Genomic DNA, 18,195 nt, shown 5'->3' on the forward strand with positions numbered 1-18,195 from the left:
TCCTATCTCCTATGTCAAGCAGGGTTAGCAGCCTCAAAGTTCATTTTGAAAGGAGAGTCACAATGCCTGGGGACCTTACTGAATTTCATCTGGATCTTGTCTACTCAGAAAATCCATGTCTATAATGGTGGTGAAGGTCCTTCTGCTCGGCTCCCATAAACTGGCTGATTCACAGGCAAGCAAAGGAATCCTTTTCCTTCAATCTACAAAAGCTTGAAGCAGCTTTTTAGCATAGAGTAGTCACTCTTAAAAACAAACAAAAATAAAATGTCATACAATCCATATCGTCTTATTGATAGATGGTTCTAAAGGAGAGGTGCTTTTACGGTGAACTGAGGAGAGACCCAGGAGAAGTTCAAGTATAGCATTTATAGAACATCTTCTGGTTCAGTGAAAAGCAGTGTACTTGTCAAAGTATTTCCAAATCCATTAAATTATTCATTCATTCAACACACACTCAACAACAAACTACTTTTCATTTGCTTTTTCATTTATTCATTTAATAAACATTTACTGAGTACAGAATGGATACTATGTACTGCCCTGTGTGTTATGAAGAATATAAATAGTAAATGCTGATATTTGTTGAATGATTACAATATGCCAGGAATTGCCTAAGATCACACAGCTGGCCGGTAGCAGAGACCAGTTTGTATCCAGGATCCTGACCTAGAACCCATGCCTTTGAGTTCATGCTCTACTGCCTCTCAAAGATGTGAGATACACAGATGCTAAGCTGCAAATCCTAGCCTCAAGGAGCATAAATTTTAGGAGAGTTGAAACATATAAGTGTTTTAAGAGAGATTCAGGAAAAAGTATCAGAGACATGTGGAGAGAGAAGAAATTATTTTTTCTTTGCTAAAGAAAGAGAGAAGTCTCCATAGAAATAGTGGAATTTGAGCTTGCTCTTGATAGACAAGTAGAATGTGAACAAGCGTCACTGAGCGGAAAAGGATTCTAAGCTAAGGGAAGAGCATCAGCAAATGAGAAAGGAAGGAAGACAGGAGATGTGGAAGAGAGAAAGGAGCTCAGCTTGGTTGGAGCATCAATACACGTGAAGAGTAATAGTGGGAGAAAGGCCTGGAGTGGGAGGTTGAGGCAGGTGTGTATGTGATATTAGCTTTTTCTAGGTACCTTCCACAAAACGTCCATTCTTCTAAAATATATGCTACAAGCAATTACTGACACCTGATGAGAGTATTTGCTCCTTCAGAGTAATAAGGCATTACTCCAAACAGTCCATGAGAAATGTTTCCATTTTAAAGACTAGCTAACAGAGTCAAGCAAGATAATCACTCTGGAGTTTTGAAATCATCCTGTCCATCTTGGGAAGTTGTTGATATGATAATAACTCTGCAAGTCTGGACAAGAAACTCGAGGAAAGTTTCCTTTTTCGTTAAAAAATTTTTCTATAGGGTCTGACCCAGAGGAAGTGCCTGTTGGGTTCATTCCCGGAGCAGAAAAAGAAAATACTGGTGTTTACAATGGTCATCCAGTCCATTTCGTTCTTGCTTTGTGCTCATCTAGCAACATTCTGAGACTTATCTGACCTCTCCTGGAGCCTCTATGTGGGGCAGGGGAGATATACTCAGGAGATCAGTGTTTCATTTGTCAACATACATGAGATAACTGGCCTTTGAGTTTGTTCAGCATGCGTCAGTCCCCACCTGGCTCCATGCTTTCCAATCTGTGCTCTGACTTCAAGGGAGGGAAGGAGACTTTAGATGGAGAAGGAATGCACATCAGGTTATATGATCAATAATTGACGTTCAGCCTGCATAAGAGAAGACTAATGGGGTATCTTCAAATCTTTAAAATATGAACATATATAAAGAAAGAATCCATGCGACTCTAAAGGACAAAACTTAAACTAATAGTTGGACTGAGTTCATATGTATAAGGTCCTAGGCATTGTGGTAAATAATCACATATGCTATGCTTTCTAATTCTCACAGAAACTCCACACTATTATGGGCATTAGTATTCTCATTTCTCACTGAAAATCCCAGTTATTCAGGAGTCTCAGAAAGATTGGGAAATTTGCTTGAGGTCTCACAGATACCAAGTGATGGAGTTGAAACTCAAGCCCTTATGGGCCTAACTCTATCTTCCAGCTCCCCAGGTTGCCTCTTCACTTATAACGTGCCTTAAGGCTCTTTTCTGTTAATTACCATAGGGAACAAACAGGGAGGAACCACAGGGAGGCAAATTTTAGCTCAACATAAATAACTCTGTCACATTTAACTAAATGAATTTGGGCAGGAGTATGTTCACTCCCTAGACTTCAGAGTCCCCTTCCAAAAAATGGAGTAGTACAGATGAGTTCATTATATCACTTGTATCAGCTCTCCATAATCTATAAGATGCTATTGAAAGAGACCTACCTCCCTAGTGGTTCTCCATAATTATAATACTCTATTGGATAGAGAACACTTGATTACCTCTCCATATCTATAAGACTCTACTGGGATAAAAAGAAACCTCTCTACAAGGCATTCAGGCACTTTCATGATCCAGCTCCTTCCCATCTCTCCTCCCTCTCCTTCCACCCATCGTAAACTCACATTCTCTCTTCCAGCTCTACTGGACCACTTGTTAATCTCCAAATGGAGAGCTACAGCTCTCAGACTTCACACACCTTATTTCCTCCACTTGGTTAAAACTAGGCAGTAGGCCTTCTTACAGGCCAATATTGTTAAATATTTTTCAATATTTATTTGGCATCAGTGGGGAGAAAATATTTTTATATTAATGAAAATGCTGAGTACCTTCTTCTTTAGGTCAGTAAACAATGTTTCACTTACTGCTTTACCTTCTTTTTCAAGCTCCTTTGAAAGAAAATGCCACTCCAATAAGAATATCAGTGATTAAGGAGAATCTACTCCACATTCCATAGAGAACATGTAGGAAGGCATTTATATCATATAGAACATGATGTCTCATAGGAAATAGCACCATTCTACAAGTCTTTTCTTACAGGCATCTTTTCTCAGCCATAGCCACACTGGATCTTCTCCCAGACTTTCCCATGGTCCTCATTCGCATTACAACAGCACTCCTGGCTTGCTCTCTCTTTCTAATGCAGAACAATGAACTCTGTCCACCTTCTACCCCCAAAACGCACTCACCCCCTACTTCTTAATACTATTTTCAAGGGTCAAAAGCTACTATATTAAGGATGACAATTGTATTTATGACCAGCAAAGAGGAATTCTAGTTTTTATTATATATAAAATCCAAAATATGCATTTCATTATATGTATCAAATAAGAGGGAGATCATGTTACACTCTTTCAAACACAGTAGGAACCACATGTAGAAACCCAAGTCAACTGGAACCTTAATCCAATTTATTCTAGAGCTGTTTTCATGCCCCTCAGAAATGTTGACGAAAATAATCCATAACCAATCTATAAATGAAAATTTGGGACAGTTTATTCTGAGCTAAAATCTGAGGACCATGGCCCAGGGCCTTTCTTCCCAAAGGAAGAAAGGGCACCAAAGAAGTGAGGTATACAGAGTGGTTATATACCCCCAAACAGGCTGTTTCACATGTGATTGAAATGTCCCTCCCACAATAGTCACAAGATTTCCCTGTCAGCACAGCTCTTGATGGACACAGCAGGTAGTGGGTCTGCTATCTTGGCGGACGTAGCAGGAGGCAAGTCTATTGTCTCCAGCTGGGTGGTCACAGGTCAGCGCAACAATCAGTTCCTAGCCTAGAAAGATGCTTAATCCTTAAGGAAATGCCAACATTGGAAGGGGAAGGGAAGTTGCACCTTTATCTCAAGAGCCTTTGTTCTTGCCATAGGGAATATCTAAAGCAGATATACAATGCATGCTCAACAGCCACCGTCAGGCCCTTGTGGAAAGACAAGGTCTGGCTGAATTAGGTTTATACCAAATGGCTTCCTCATATACTCCAATATCCTGTTGCTTGCCATTTTTATTTGTCAGAAAGAAGGGCCCCAGTTAGCTGCCTTATATTTTTACCCAGATCTGTGCCTGGCAAACTTCTGCTCATACAATAAGATTTAGCTGAATGAAGCGTCACCTCTCTGTGAAGTCTATGCTGACTCTCCCCATCTCTACTCACCCTCCAGTCCCCAGTCGATGTTCTCCAAATTTTGTGTAGACTTCAGTACTACAATTATTTTATAGGATCTACCAATATTTAGCACTTATCAACTTATCTGTCTCCCCACCTAGCCTGTGAGCTCCTTAGGATAAAGATTTTATCTAATCCATCTCTGATTCTGCAAAGTCCCAGAACAGATACTGAAATAGAGTCTGTTTAAAAAGTCTGTTGTTGTATTAATTTGAATAATTAAGTCTCTTTCAACCACTATTTAGATATATGGGCACATGCGTAGATACACAAATTTATAAATGTATATACATACATACGTACATACGTGTGTATACACAGACACACACGCAAGATCTTTATTCCAGGCCAAGTTGACAGCAAATTGACTTTGAAAGCAAAGACTGCCCAGTACGCCTCATTTTTAACCCAGGAAAAAAGAAACTAGTCTTGACCCAGTCCCAAGTATAGAATTCTCTGTAGGTGGGAGAAATATGAAGACAAGAAAACAGGAGGTGATTTGTAAGGGAAAATGAAGCACACAGCACGTTAGATTCCCCAAGGTTCCTAAACTGGTAGTTAATTGAATCCAGTGTTCCAAGACCTTAATTTCAAACAAGGTCTTTGGTAGAAACAGTCAGCCGCTTTCCCTCAGGCAAAATGAAAATCCTTCCCCTTAACTTTGAGACCTAACAAAGCTCCCAACTTCTGCTTTAATCCTTGTGCACATGGGGTAAGGCTGCACCCTAGGGGATTTTCGAGGGCAGGCTCTGAGATTCACTTCCTCTTGCCCCTCCCACACCCCTGCTTATCTGCAAACCCCTGTAGGTATTCTTTAATTCAAAGCCCTCTGCATAAAAACACCAGACTTCCCAGATGTGAGACCTTGCCAACCTGACCCAGGCTGTAAGTAGCCCCAAGGTCTTGATTTGGAGTTAGGATCCAGAATGAATCTCTCCAACTCTTACAGAAATTTGCTTTGTCCTTATTATCATTTCCTTGTTCCCTCTTGCATTAGAGTGACTTCATTCATTCATTCATTCATTCATTCATAAGTAGATATTTATTGAATGTTTACTACATATTAGGGCCGAAGATACACAGAATAATAATAATTATAAGAACACAACAGTAGCTGACATGTATTGAATTTATTGCGTACTGAAACAAAAATCAGATAAAGAGAAAACAAAATCTGGATCATTCTCTATCTCATTTAATCTCACAAAAATCCTATGGGGTAGGTACTGTTAGCATTACCACCTTATAAATGAGGAAACAAGGGGCAGACACGGGGAATGACTGGCTGAATCAGTTTAGGATAATTTTATCTGTAAGTAACAGAAAAATCCATTCAGTGTGGCTTACACAGTGAGGTGAACGTTATCTAACACAACAGGAAAAACAGAGGGGGGAAGCTCTAGGGTTGGTGATTTCAGGGACTTCATAAGTGGGTTATTTTCAGCCTTTCACTCTGCCAGCCCCTTAGTCCAAGGGGGGCGGGGGGGAATTCCTCAGAGCTGCAACAAGGTTACAAGAGAGTCATGTAGCAATTAAAAGGAAGAGACCAAGAACACCTCTCTTCTAAGTGTCTGTGTCAGTTTCCCAGGGCTACTGTAACAAAGGACCACAAATGGAGTGACTTAAAACAACAGAAATATATTCTTTCACTGGAGGCCAAATATAATCTGGAGACCAAAAGTCCGAAATCAAGTGACAGCAGAGTCATACCCTCTCTAAAGGCTCTAGAAAAGGATACTTCCTTGCTTCTTCCTAGCTTCTGGTGGTTGCCAGCAATCCTTGGTGTTCCTTGGCTTGGAGACGCGTTGCTCCACCCTCTACCTCTGAGAGATTGCTTTGCCCGTGTGGATGTTGCTTTGTCTCTTTTCCTCTTCCGATGAGATCACTAGTCATTTGGATTTAGGGCCCACCCTACTCAGTATGACCTCATCTTAACTTGCTTACATCTGCAAAGACTCTATTTCTAAAGAAGGTCATGTTCACAGGTACAGAGGTTAGGATTAAATACATCTTTTTGGAGGACAAAATTCAACCGACACCAGTGTTTTATTTGAAGAGCTGGAAAAGCTTCTCCTAAAAGCCCCTAAATCTCATTGCTGAGAACTGTATCATGTGCCCAAGCCTAAACCAATCGCTGCCAATTGTAACGGGGGACCCCCAATGAGGGCTTACCCTAGGGCCTGGGAAAGGGACGCAATGTCTCCCAAGGCAGTCTGTGGCTAGAAGAGAGTAGATACCTGAACGTGAATAAGGAAGAAAGAAGTGAAAATCGATGAAATTGATGTCTCTAGGAGGAGAAACCAACAGTGTGTGCTACGCTTGCCCATGGTCGTGCATGGGTCTCTACTTCCAGAGCCTGAAGTCTATGAGCTCTCAAACTTCCATTTGAACATTTGCTATGGCATCATTCCTTATGTTCTGCAAGGCTCTGTGCTGTGGGCTTTATAGATATCTTCTCCTTTAATTCACATTATTATCCCTATTGGAGAGATGATAAACTGAGATGTCAAGCCCAAGGTTGCACAGCTTTTGGAGGTAGATGTTTATGAAATGCAGTGGTCTAACTCCAGACTGTGAGCAACTCAAGGCCAAAAACTATATCAAACTTATTTTTGTGAACCCAGCAGCCAGTTACATGCCTAGTATAGAAGAAGCGTTTGGTGAATATTTGCTACTTGTAGATCTGGCCCTTCCCTGTCAGAAAATCCTTTGTCAATTTTTAAGAGGACATTTGAATTCTAATTTCTGCAAGGAATTCATTTCTCCTTTATTGGATCCATCATAATGACTAAGAAATCCTTCCTTGCACAACTAAATGGAACTTGGTTCTTTTGATCAGTGGAAATTAACATATAAGCTGAAGTCCTTTGCTCCCCCTGCCTTGCTTGAACCTGAAAAAATGCCGCAGAGATGGGCAGCCAGTTGTTTTTCTTGGGGAGAGAATGACCACCATGTAATCCATCCCCCAAATTCATTTCAATGAGTACTCTGAATGGAAAACTCTGTGTTCCATGATCAGGGAAAAGGCAGGAAAGCAGGGCAAGGGCAGATCCTGGAAGGGAATATTCAGATGCTTCTTTCATCAAGTAAGTTAGGAGAAGGAGCACTGGTCTTAGATTCAAACTAGATCCTTTCTTAGTTCAGCAACTAAATAGCCTAGTTCACGAACTTGGGCAAGTCACTTCTCCAGGGCTCTGTTTCCCCATCTATGAAGTGAAGGATTTAAATTAGATTAGGTTTAAATTTTCCTCAAGCTTGGAAATCATGCCTCTCTAGGTTTACTACGAACATCACAACTCTGCTTCTCTCTGCCTTTCTTTTATTTGTTAATTTATGGATCTGGGTGGTGACAATGACATGAAGGATAACAAGTTAAAATTGTGCTTCTGCTGAATGGTTTTGTTTAAAACTGCTTTATGTTCACTATCTTGATTCTTTCCTATGACAGCTCTGTGAGAGTACTAATTTTCCCAGTTTTTAAAATCAATAAATTGGAAAATGATGAGGCCTGCCAAAAGTTACTCAGCTAAAAAGTGACAAATCAGACCTGAAGTCAGGTGTTTAGTACCCAGTTAGTACTCTAGAATCAGACTCCTCGGCACACAGAATCTCAAAGCACACAAGATCCCTCTCCTTCACCTATGCTAGGAGAACTCTGACTTAACATTTATCCCAAGAAGATGAAAAAGTGTAGATAACACCTTTAACTTGGATCACAAATGCCTTTGTTATTTTAGAATTAAGCTATAACTCATGCATGAGGAATCCTGTATAAGGGCAAACTGTATAAAAACTAAGTTGTCTGAAAAACAATAGGTTGCTTTAAGAGATAGTAAGCTACCCATTATAGACAATATCCAAGTATAGGATAAATGAACTCCTGATGGGACTATAGGAATCAGACTTTGAATAAGAAATTACTCTATCTTCTGTGAGATCTCATTTACACTGAGATGATTTGAATACCTTTTTTGAGCTTGTCTGCAGGTTTTTTCAGATAAAAATAAATAAATCTATATATTAGCAATGAACAGCTGGAATTGAAATTAAAAACACAGCATTAACATCAAAATTAACATTAACATCAAAAATATATTCAATTCTTAAGCACAAATCTAACAAAGTACATATAAGATCTATGTGCATAAAATTACAAAACTGTGATGAAAGAAACCAAAGAAGATCTAAATAACTGGAGAGATATTCCATGTTCATGGATAGGAAGACTCAATGTTGTCAAGACCCAGAACAGCCAACACAATATTGAAGAAGAACAAAGTTGGAGGACTGATGCTACCTGACTTCAAGTCTTAGTGAAAAGGTACAGTAATCAAGACACTGTGATTTTGACAAAACAATCAACATAAAGATTAACAGAACAGAATGGACAGCCCAGAAATACACGCAAACAAATATAGCCATCCTTCAAATCCATACCCCTTTGATAAAGAAGTCAAGGCAATGGAGAAAGTATAGCCTTTTCAACAAATGGTGCTGGAACAAAACAAATAAATAAATATAGATATAGACGTTATACCTTTTATAAAAATTAACTGAAAATAGGTCATAGATCTAAATGTGAAATGCAAAACCATAGAAGATAACATAGAAGAAAATCTAAATGACTTTGGATTTGATGATGACTTTTAAGATACAGTACCAACAGAACAATCCATGAAAGGACAAATGGACAAGTTGGACTTCATTAAAATTTTAAAATTTTGCTCTGTGACAGACACTAAAAAAAAAAAGATTAGCTATAGACTGAGAGAAAATATTTACAGAAAACATGTCTGATAAAATATTTGTAACTGAAATAAGCAAAGAATATGTAGGGGCTTGTCCCTTGGCCTAGTGGTTGAGTTTGGTGCACTCTGCTTCTGCAGCCCAGGTTCACGGATTCAGATCCTGAGCGCGGACCTACACTACTCATTGGCCATGCTGTGGTGGTGACCCACACATGAAATAGGGGAAGATAGGCACAGATGTTAGCTCAGGGCTAATCTTCCTCAAGCAAAAGAAAAGGAAAAAAGAAAAAGAACATTTAAACATCAAGAATAAGAAAACAAACTATCTAATTTAAAAATGCAGAAAAGATCTGGACACCTCACCAAAAAGAAATAAAGATGGCAAATAAGCATACATCATTAGAGAATTACAAATTAAAATGCTAGGAGCAATCATACAAGACACCACTACGCATCTATTAGAATGGCTAAAATCTAAAATACTGACATCAAATGCCGATGAGAGTGTGGAGCAATGTTCACTGCTGATGGGAATGCAAAATGATACAGCCACTTTGGAAGACAGTTTGGCAGGTTTTTAAGTGCTATTCATAGACTTACCACACAGTCCAGCAATCATGCTCCTAAGTATTTTTACCCAAATGAGTTGAAAACTTATGTTCACACAAAACCCTACACACAAATGTTTACAGCAGCTCTATTCATAATCGCCAAAAATTGGAAGCAACCAAGATGTCTTCAACATGCAAGTGGATAAACAAACTACGATTTATCCATACAATGGAAAATTATTCAGGACTAAAAAGAAACGAGCTATCAAGCTATGAAGACATGGAGGAAACTCAAATGCATATTATTGAGTAAAAGAAGCCAGTTAGAAAAGGCTACCTGCTATATGATTCCGACTCTATGACTTTCTAGAAAAGGCAAAACTGTGGAGACAGTAAAAAGATCAGTGGTTGCCACAGATTCAGAGAGAGGAGGAGAGGGTTGAATATGTAGACCACAGGGACTTCTCACAGCGGTGAAACTGTTCTATATGAAACTATAATGTTGGCTATATGACAATATACATTTGTCAAAACCCACATAATGTACAACACCAAAAGTAATTCCTAATTTAAACTATGGACTTTGGTTAATAATAAGGTACCAATATTGGTTCACCAATTTTAACAAATGTACCACACTAATGCAAGATGTGAATGAAAGAAGAAACTGTATAGAGAGAGGAGAGGAAGAAGACGTTAATGTGCTCTGAGGTGCTCTAGCTGAAACTGCACACATAAGTGTTTTGAAATCTTGACAGCTAGAAGCATGCCCCTGACATTTCAAAGCTGCCAGCAATTCTTCTGCTTCTTCAGAGATGGAGGCTCAATTACTCCATGAGGGAAGACAGTGTCTTTGTTTATGGAAGAACACTTTCAGGGCATTTTTAATTAGACAAAGGTAAAGTAAGATCCTCTTCTGAAATGGAGAGACCCAAGACAATGAGAACCGGTTGTATCTTTGAGACATGTTACTAGGCCAAGAGTTTAGGGGGAGACTTGATGATTCTCCCTCAAGGTCTCCAGAGGGTTGAGGGCCTGGACCTGGGATAGGAGAAGTCCACCAATTCAGAGCACTTTCTCTCAGGTGGTCAAGTGGGAATCACAACGTGTAAATAAGCAAGGGCTAAGAAGAAAGCAGTAGTGTAGGGGCCCCTCTACTGAGGGACTTGGGCGAAGGATGCTAGGAGCAACCATTCATAGTAATATTTGCCTGTATTGTAATGCCTTTCTCATTTCACAAGCCTTCAGTAATGTTTTAGAAACTGCGCTATAGAGAATTAACAGACTAACCTCGTGCTTTAGGTCAAGCAGGAGGACAATTTAGGACAACTGAGGGAGTCACAGCTCCTAGGAAAGGCAGATCTGAGTAAGCCAGAAACCACCTGAAAATATTCAAATCCCAGGAAGGCAGAGCAGTGTGTGTTTGATTATTGGCACAGATAATAAGGGCTATGAGGTTTTTGAAAAGGGAAAGAATGCTCCATGATGGAGGGATGAGGGAAGACCTTCTGGCTGCACCCTGAAGTATGTTAGATTGGGATACTGGGGGGAAGAGAAGACTTTCCTGGCAAAGGCCCATGTGAGCAAATGTGTCACAGAGAGATCCACTTCATGAAAAGTAAGCTGCATCTGGAAACACCATTTGATATGTTTTTCTGGTCAATTTGTAGCTAAGAAATTGTCTCCTTGTGCAAATTTTGGAACCAGTTTGCCAGCCAGAAGAGGAGCACACACACACACACATGCTGAGTAGTTGTTGAAGGTGTCACAAAGTATGTCTGGTTCACTCTGGAGTTATTTTTCCTTCTCAGGCTTGAATGCAAAATCATGTTTTCATATTCCTTTCAACCAAGTCCTGTGGATCTGCTTAATAAGATTCAGACTTTCATTCTTCCATCTCAGAAACTGAAGAAAGAGCAGTCTTGGAGGTCAGCCCTGCTTGAATTCTCAGCAGACTTGACAATGGAAAAGTTCAAACATTATGGCCTCCAGTCATTTTCTAAAATAAACAAAACCAAAGCAAGCCTCATAGGCTCTTTCACAGCTTACATGTCTAAAATTCTCCCTCTCTCATTTTTCTTTGGTTTAATTTTTTTTTCCTCCCACCTCCACATATTCTTCAAAAATATGTGAGTCATACGTACGCTTGGAACTTGACTGATGATTATCCACATATCAGTGTGAAATGTCAGTACGCAAATTAAGCAAAAGTTCTGGCTTGGGAGACAACACTAGACGGAGAGATGCAGGAGTTACCTTTTCAGATCTGGTTTTCCCAAAGGAGGGAGGAGAGACTGGAGACCAGGACTAGAGAGATAAGGAAGTTGTTAAGGACAAAGCTCATGGTCAGAGCTGGAAAGCAAGCTAAGAAGACACAGGAAGTTGGGGCAAAGCCAGAGCTGTCAGCACTCCCATAAGGTATGCTAAGACCTTGGGGGGTGGTCTCCCATAAGGTGTGAGGTGAGGCAGACAGTCATCCTGGGGACTAATCTAACTAAGGTGCTGATCTGCACAGTCTTTTCAATGTGGTTAACCAATTGATGCATACACACAACTCCTTCCCTGAGTATCCCCACCACTTCCTTGCCTTAACTGAGAACTGGCTTTCCCCTGGTAACACTGATTCCTTTGCAATCATACCAGATGGAATCTACCCATTCTCAACACATCCTTCCACAATCGAGTTGTGGTTGGCATGCTGACTCCTCAGTGTTACCCACAGCTACCTGTGGTCTTATGTGAAAGTCCCTGTGCTCTTGAGGCTCAGGGATTCCAGCTATTCCAGCCCATGCCCTTACCCTGCTATCGCTAACCACTACTTGGCCATTACTCATTCTGCACAAGGTTTGACTGACAGTGACAGTGGTACCTGGCCCACAGCCTTCCCGTCATCCTGTATCACCCTGGGTGACTTCAACATTCACAATGGCCAGCCTATACAATCATCAGACTTCTCAGATCCATGTCTCCCTCATCTCAAAGTCTTTCCTCCCCTCTCCATGCAGCTCTCACTTCCACCCATCATTCAACAAATAGTTGAATGAACCACCTTCTACCATTCACTGTGCAATGGGCATGGTGATGGTGATACTGAAATGAACACAGTCCCTGCCCTCAAGTGGCTTATAATCTAATGGGAGACAGAGTCACATAGGAGGAGACATGGGAGCTCAGTCTCATAGGAAGGACGTGGCAACAAGACCCCTCTCAGCATAAAGGCAGGACCTACAGTGTTGAGATGGTGGATAACCGATCTTGGCTACAGCAGAACTCGTCAGTGGACCCCATCAGAGAGGTCTGACTACAGTAAAAAGTAGGAGAAGACTAGTGTTAGCTACATAGTGTCTCATAAACTGTGTCGAGGTTAGCATTAAGTCTTCAAATGAAGAAAAAACCTGATTATCAACCAGAATCAAGGCAGAACTCCAATCATAAGCATAAGGGCTTATTCTTCTCTATAACCTGGTATCTAATAGTATGCTAGCTCATAGCAAGTGCTCAGTGAATGTTTTCCAAACAGAACACAACCACGATCATAATAAGCATGATGAGAACCAGAGGGAAAGGCTACAGAATAATACATGGGACACCAAGCAGGCAGGCTGAATACCTAAGCAAGATGAGCTCCAGATCCCACTTACCCTTGTGGATGAGGTTCCTAAAATGTTCCACAATTTGGTTTTCAGTCACCAGGTCTGGCTAACACAGGCGGGAGATGATCAGCATCAGGAGCTGGATGGGTGTAGGACAATGAGGGCTAACTCAGGGTCAGTCTAGCTCAGAAGCAGCATGTGACACCAAGAGGAACCTAAAGCAGAAGCAAATTCATCTTCCAACGAAGCCTCATCTACATCTTTTGGGATAGTGGGTGCCAACCAGAGTACTGGAATACAGACTACCAGACTCTAGAGCAGGGACCCCCCACCTGGGTGCCCAGCAGAGTTCCCATACCCACAGAGGTCTTCACAGGTGACCAAGGGATTCATGGGGCATTTCCATTAGTCTAAAATCCTAACAGAATTTACGATTGTACAAGCTAACAAAAATATCCTTGTTTTTGACTGAAATTAGAGCCAATTCAGTGTGTTAACACTGGTCATATAGATCAGAAACTATGATTAGAGGTTATATGTGCATGTGATTAAATTTAAATGGGCAAGTGAATCAAATATTTATTATTAAGTACAATTTCCTTGACAAAATCTTTCAAAACATGTTGTACTTTGCAGGGAGTTAATAAAAGAGGCCTCATTGGTGTGGAAATGTTGGAAATCATTTGACAAGGAACAAGAAAAAGCTTGTACATTTTATCAGTTCATTACATGGGGCCAGAAGCATCTCATTCTCTGCCTGAGGAGATGCTGAAAATGTGTGTTAATTCTGAGCTCTTCTTCAAAGAACTGCATGACCTTGGACCCTGGTTTAAAAGTCAAGCATATATCTTGTCTTTTTCACAAAGCATCTCTGAGGGTAATCAAAGAGTTAATGAGTGGATCATCTTCACAGAAGTATTCTTTGCCCATGATTCTCCATATCATTAGATAAGAGAACACGAGCTTTAGATATTAATAAACCTGGATTTGAAACCCAGCTCTTCCACTTATGTGCATGACTTTGGACAAATGTATCATGGAAGACATGCAGCTGCAAATATCAAACATGCCAATAAATAATGGCTTAAAAAAACTGGAGGTGTTTTTTCTTGTATAACAAGAAATCAGATGCAGTAATTTCAGAATTAAGCAATTCCTTAAAGGCATCATCAAGGAACTGAGTTCCAATTCAATTTCTGCTCCTATCTGAATACGTGTCTAAGTGTTCATCTTCTTCGTGACATAATTACTGTTACACCTACAGCCATTGCGTCCATATCCCAGGTAGGAAGAAGAGGGAAGAAAAAAGGACAGAAAATATGCACCAACTGAATCTGTCCATCTTTATCAGGAAGATATTAGCTTATTTTCAAGCCTCATTCAGTAAATTCCTGCTTACATATCTTCATTGGCATGTCACAGAAAGAGTCTGGATAATAATCAATTGACAGAATTGACATTTAAAGAAAGTATATAAATCATGTACATAAATATTTTCTTCAAATAGAAATAAAGACTCTAAAATTAAAAAGTAACAAATCCTATTGAAACCCATCAAATACGTTAAAATTAGTGAAGATGTTTTAGTTATAAACATAGTTAACAATAAGTTTAAATGAGTTAACAATGAGAAAGGAGGGAAGGAAGGAAGAAAAAGGAGGGTAAAGAAGGAGTAAAGGGATGAGAGGAGAAAGGTAAAGCAGAAAATCTCATTGATCACTTTTTGCTGTTTTAAAAAGTGCTAAATAAAAATAAAAGTAATTAAGTATTTATCGTGTCTTTTCTGTACAAAGCATATTTGAGGACATTCAAAGGCTTAATGAGGGGATTCTCTTTATAGCAGCATTCCAGCTTAAAAGAAAAATGAAAAATGATAAAATTGGAAGCTTACATTTCATGAACGCTAATGAAATAACAGATCAAGGCAATGATCTTGAATAACTGCTAACATCACAGAAAGAGGGTCCATTAGATGTGATGAGAAAATATGCCATCGTCCAAAGATTGTGATATTCTTGCCAAAAATTCTAACCTGAATCTATCAAACTCCAAGATCTAACTACCAATTTATAGGAAATAGGGGGAAGAGTAACATGTGAAATGATGCCACAGGGATTCAATCTGCAAAATCCAGAACACAGGAGAGGTTACGGGCCAAACAATGGTTTTTCAACAAATAAATTACAAGGAAGAAAAAGACTAGAGAGGGAGAGAGAAGAGATTTACAAAGACTTGAGGCATATCCAGCAATGGCAGTGTATGAAATTTATTTGGCTACTCTACAATGCACTGCACTTTATATTCATCAGTGCAGCAGACTAGGTATCCCCAAGAGCACCACAACAGTATCTCTTGTTCCACGTGCTCTTCTACAAAGTCACCTTGCGCCTGCTCCCATCAAGAGGTGGTGTCTATGTCCCTTGGGAAGGCTTGTAACTGCCTCAGCCAATAGAATATTTCAGAAGTGATGTTATTTGATTTCCCAGGTTAAGTCATAAAAAAGCAACAGAGCTTCTGACAAGTTCTCTTGGGACACTCATTCTTGGGAAGCCAGACCGTGTAAGTGGTCCAACTGTTCTGAGACTACCAAGCTGGGAAGGCTACATAAAGGCATTCTTGTTGTCAGACTCAGTTGAGCTCCCAGCCAACAGTCAACGCCAACTTACCAGCCAGGTGAGTGAGGCACCTTGGAACTGCATCCTCCAACTGCACTCTGGTCACTGCAGCTATTATCATGAGAAGCAGAAACAAATCATCCCCATTGAGTCCTGCCCAGAAGAAAAAATAGCTGATTGAGAAAAATAACTGAGCATTGTTGATCTTTCATGGCACTGTTTTAGGGGTGGTTTGTTACACTCCCCCACCATTGTATAGGTGAAAAAAATGAAGACTGACAGGTTAATGTAACTTGCCCGGGATCACAGAGCTAGTGAGCACAGGAACCAGAACTCAAATGAAATCTCTCCGGCCCAGAACCTGTACTATTTCTTAAATCTCATCACTGCCACCTTTTTGGTCACATCCCAAAATTAAATTGCTATTTCTATTCAAAATCTTTCACCTTATCCCAAAACACATCTTCAAACCCTGACCTCAAACACATGCATTTTGAAAGTAATCAATTCTGTTTAAAAACAGCAACCCACTAGTAAAATCTGGACAATTGCAAGCGCTTGAAAAAGCTTTTTGTCTGTGTCTCCCATCCCTCTTCTCAAGCGGTAGGGAATTGATATGAAATTAAAAGAGACAACTTCCATTTTCTTTCAAGAGAGATTTATGACCACTGTCTACAGAATTTCAAGCTGTAAAGTGAACTGTGAAATAAAATGTTTTAGAATAATGTGTTTAAAGCAAAACAATGTTATGTACAATTAATGTAAAAATGATCAGAAGCGATAGTTGCTGAGTAAAAGTAAAAACAGAGAAATATAATCTATAGGGGTAACAGCATTTCATGAAGCACTAATCTATCAGCAAGGAGCAGAAATCAAGGGAATAATCAGATATATTAATGACTTCAAAGTAACCTTCTCTTACTAATCAGACATCCCAAAATGGAACATGATCTCTTTGCCACTGTCTCAGTCCAAGCCCTTAGGATTTCGCCGCTGTGGCCCTGCAGCCTCTCTTAGGTGGTGATGCTGTCCTCCAACCTCACCAGATCTTACACCAACATCCCACAGCCCATCCCACCTCCTCTTCTTTTCCAGGGCCACTCCTTCTGCTGGAAATGCCCACCACCTGCCCCTGGCCAGAATAAAGCTTGCTCATGTTTCAAGTTTCCATCACATGCCAGCTCCTCAGAGCCACCTCCCCTGGGATGTTTTCTAATCAGAGTTTGGGGACTTGACCCCTGAGTTCCCCTTAACAGCAAACTTAACTCTGCAGCAGCTCTCCAGCCAACTGGTCAGTGTTCACTCAGCATGTCAGTGAGCGTGTTCACTTCACATGGCACGTAAGCACACTGTTCTAGATGCTGGAGATACAACAGAGAGCAAAACAGATGATGTAGTTTCTTCAAGAGACAATACTGAAATCAGTGCTTCTCAACTGGGGGCAATTTTTCCCCCAGGGAACATTGGGCAGTGTCTGGAAGCATACTTTATTGTCATGCCTGGGATGAGTACTACTGGCAACTGGTGGGTAGAGGCCAAGGATGCTGTTAAACATCCTGCAACTCACAGGACAACCCCACATCAGAGAATGATTGGGCCCTAAACGACAATAGTGTTGAGGTTGAGAAGCCCTACACTAAATAAATAAATAAGGTCATTTCAGGGACTACTAAGAGCCTTGAAGAAAATAAACAGGAAAATGTGATAGAGCACTGGGGCGAGAGAGGAGCAATGTCACTCTAGAGAGACAGTGGGTGGGGACTGGAGAAGCTGAGATTCCGGCTCCTCCAGTCTGATTCAAGTCCATGGTGCAGCTACTGCCTCTCTTGGTGTTGTCCACAATAAAACCTTCTAGTACTGAGTGCCTACCGAGTGCTGAAGACTGACCCAGAGACACATTCTATTTACCATCTCATCTCATTTAATCCAGTTCTTGATGTGAATTTCTTGTTTTCCTAAATTGAAGTTAACTTGAGAACATGGCTTGAGTTTGCTTTTCTTATTAAAGGCCTACCACAGCCATACATGTGAAATGAATGAATGAGTAGGAATAAATGATCTTTGCAGAGCATGAAAGAGAAACTCAGGAGCTGACCTCTGCCAGCATAAAGGTGACTTAGGGTAATGTATTAGTTTCTTGTGGCTGCTGTAACAAAGAATCGCAAACTGGGTGGCTTAAAGCAACAGAAATGTATTGTATCACAGTTCTGCAAGGCAGAAGTCCAAAAATCAAGTTGTCAGCAAAGCCATGCTCCGCCTGGATAGAGACTCTGGGGAGAATCCTGCCTTGTCTTCCAGTTTCTGGTGGTGGCTGGCAATCCTTGGCATCCTTTGGCTTGCAGCTGCATGATTCCAACCTCTGCCTCTGTTGTCACATGTCTTCTCCCTGTGTGTGTCTGACTCTTCTTCTTATAAGGACACCTGTTGTATTAGATTAGAGTCCACCCTAATGACTTTATCTTAACCTGATACATTTACAAAGACCCTATTCCCAAATAAGGTCACATTCACGGATACGTGGGGTTAGGGTTTCAACATATCTTTTGGGGGGGACACAATTCAGTTCTTAAAAGGTAAAAA

Source organism: Equus asinus, chromosome 3 (assembly GCF_041296235.1).
Source record: "Equus asinus isolate D_3611 breed Donkey chromosome 3, EquAss-T2T_v2, whole genome shotgun sequence".
Lineage (NCBI taxonomy): Eukaryota > Metazoa > Chordata > Mammalia > Perissodactyla > Equidae > Equus > Equus asinus.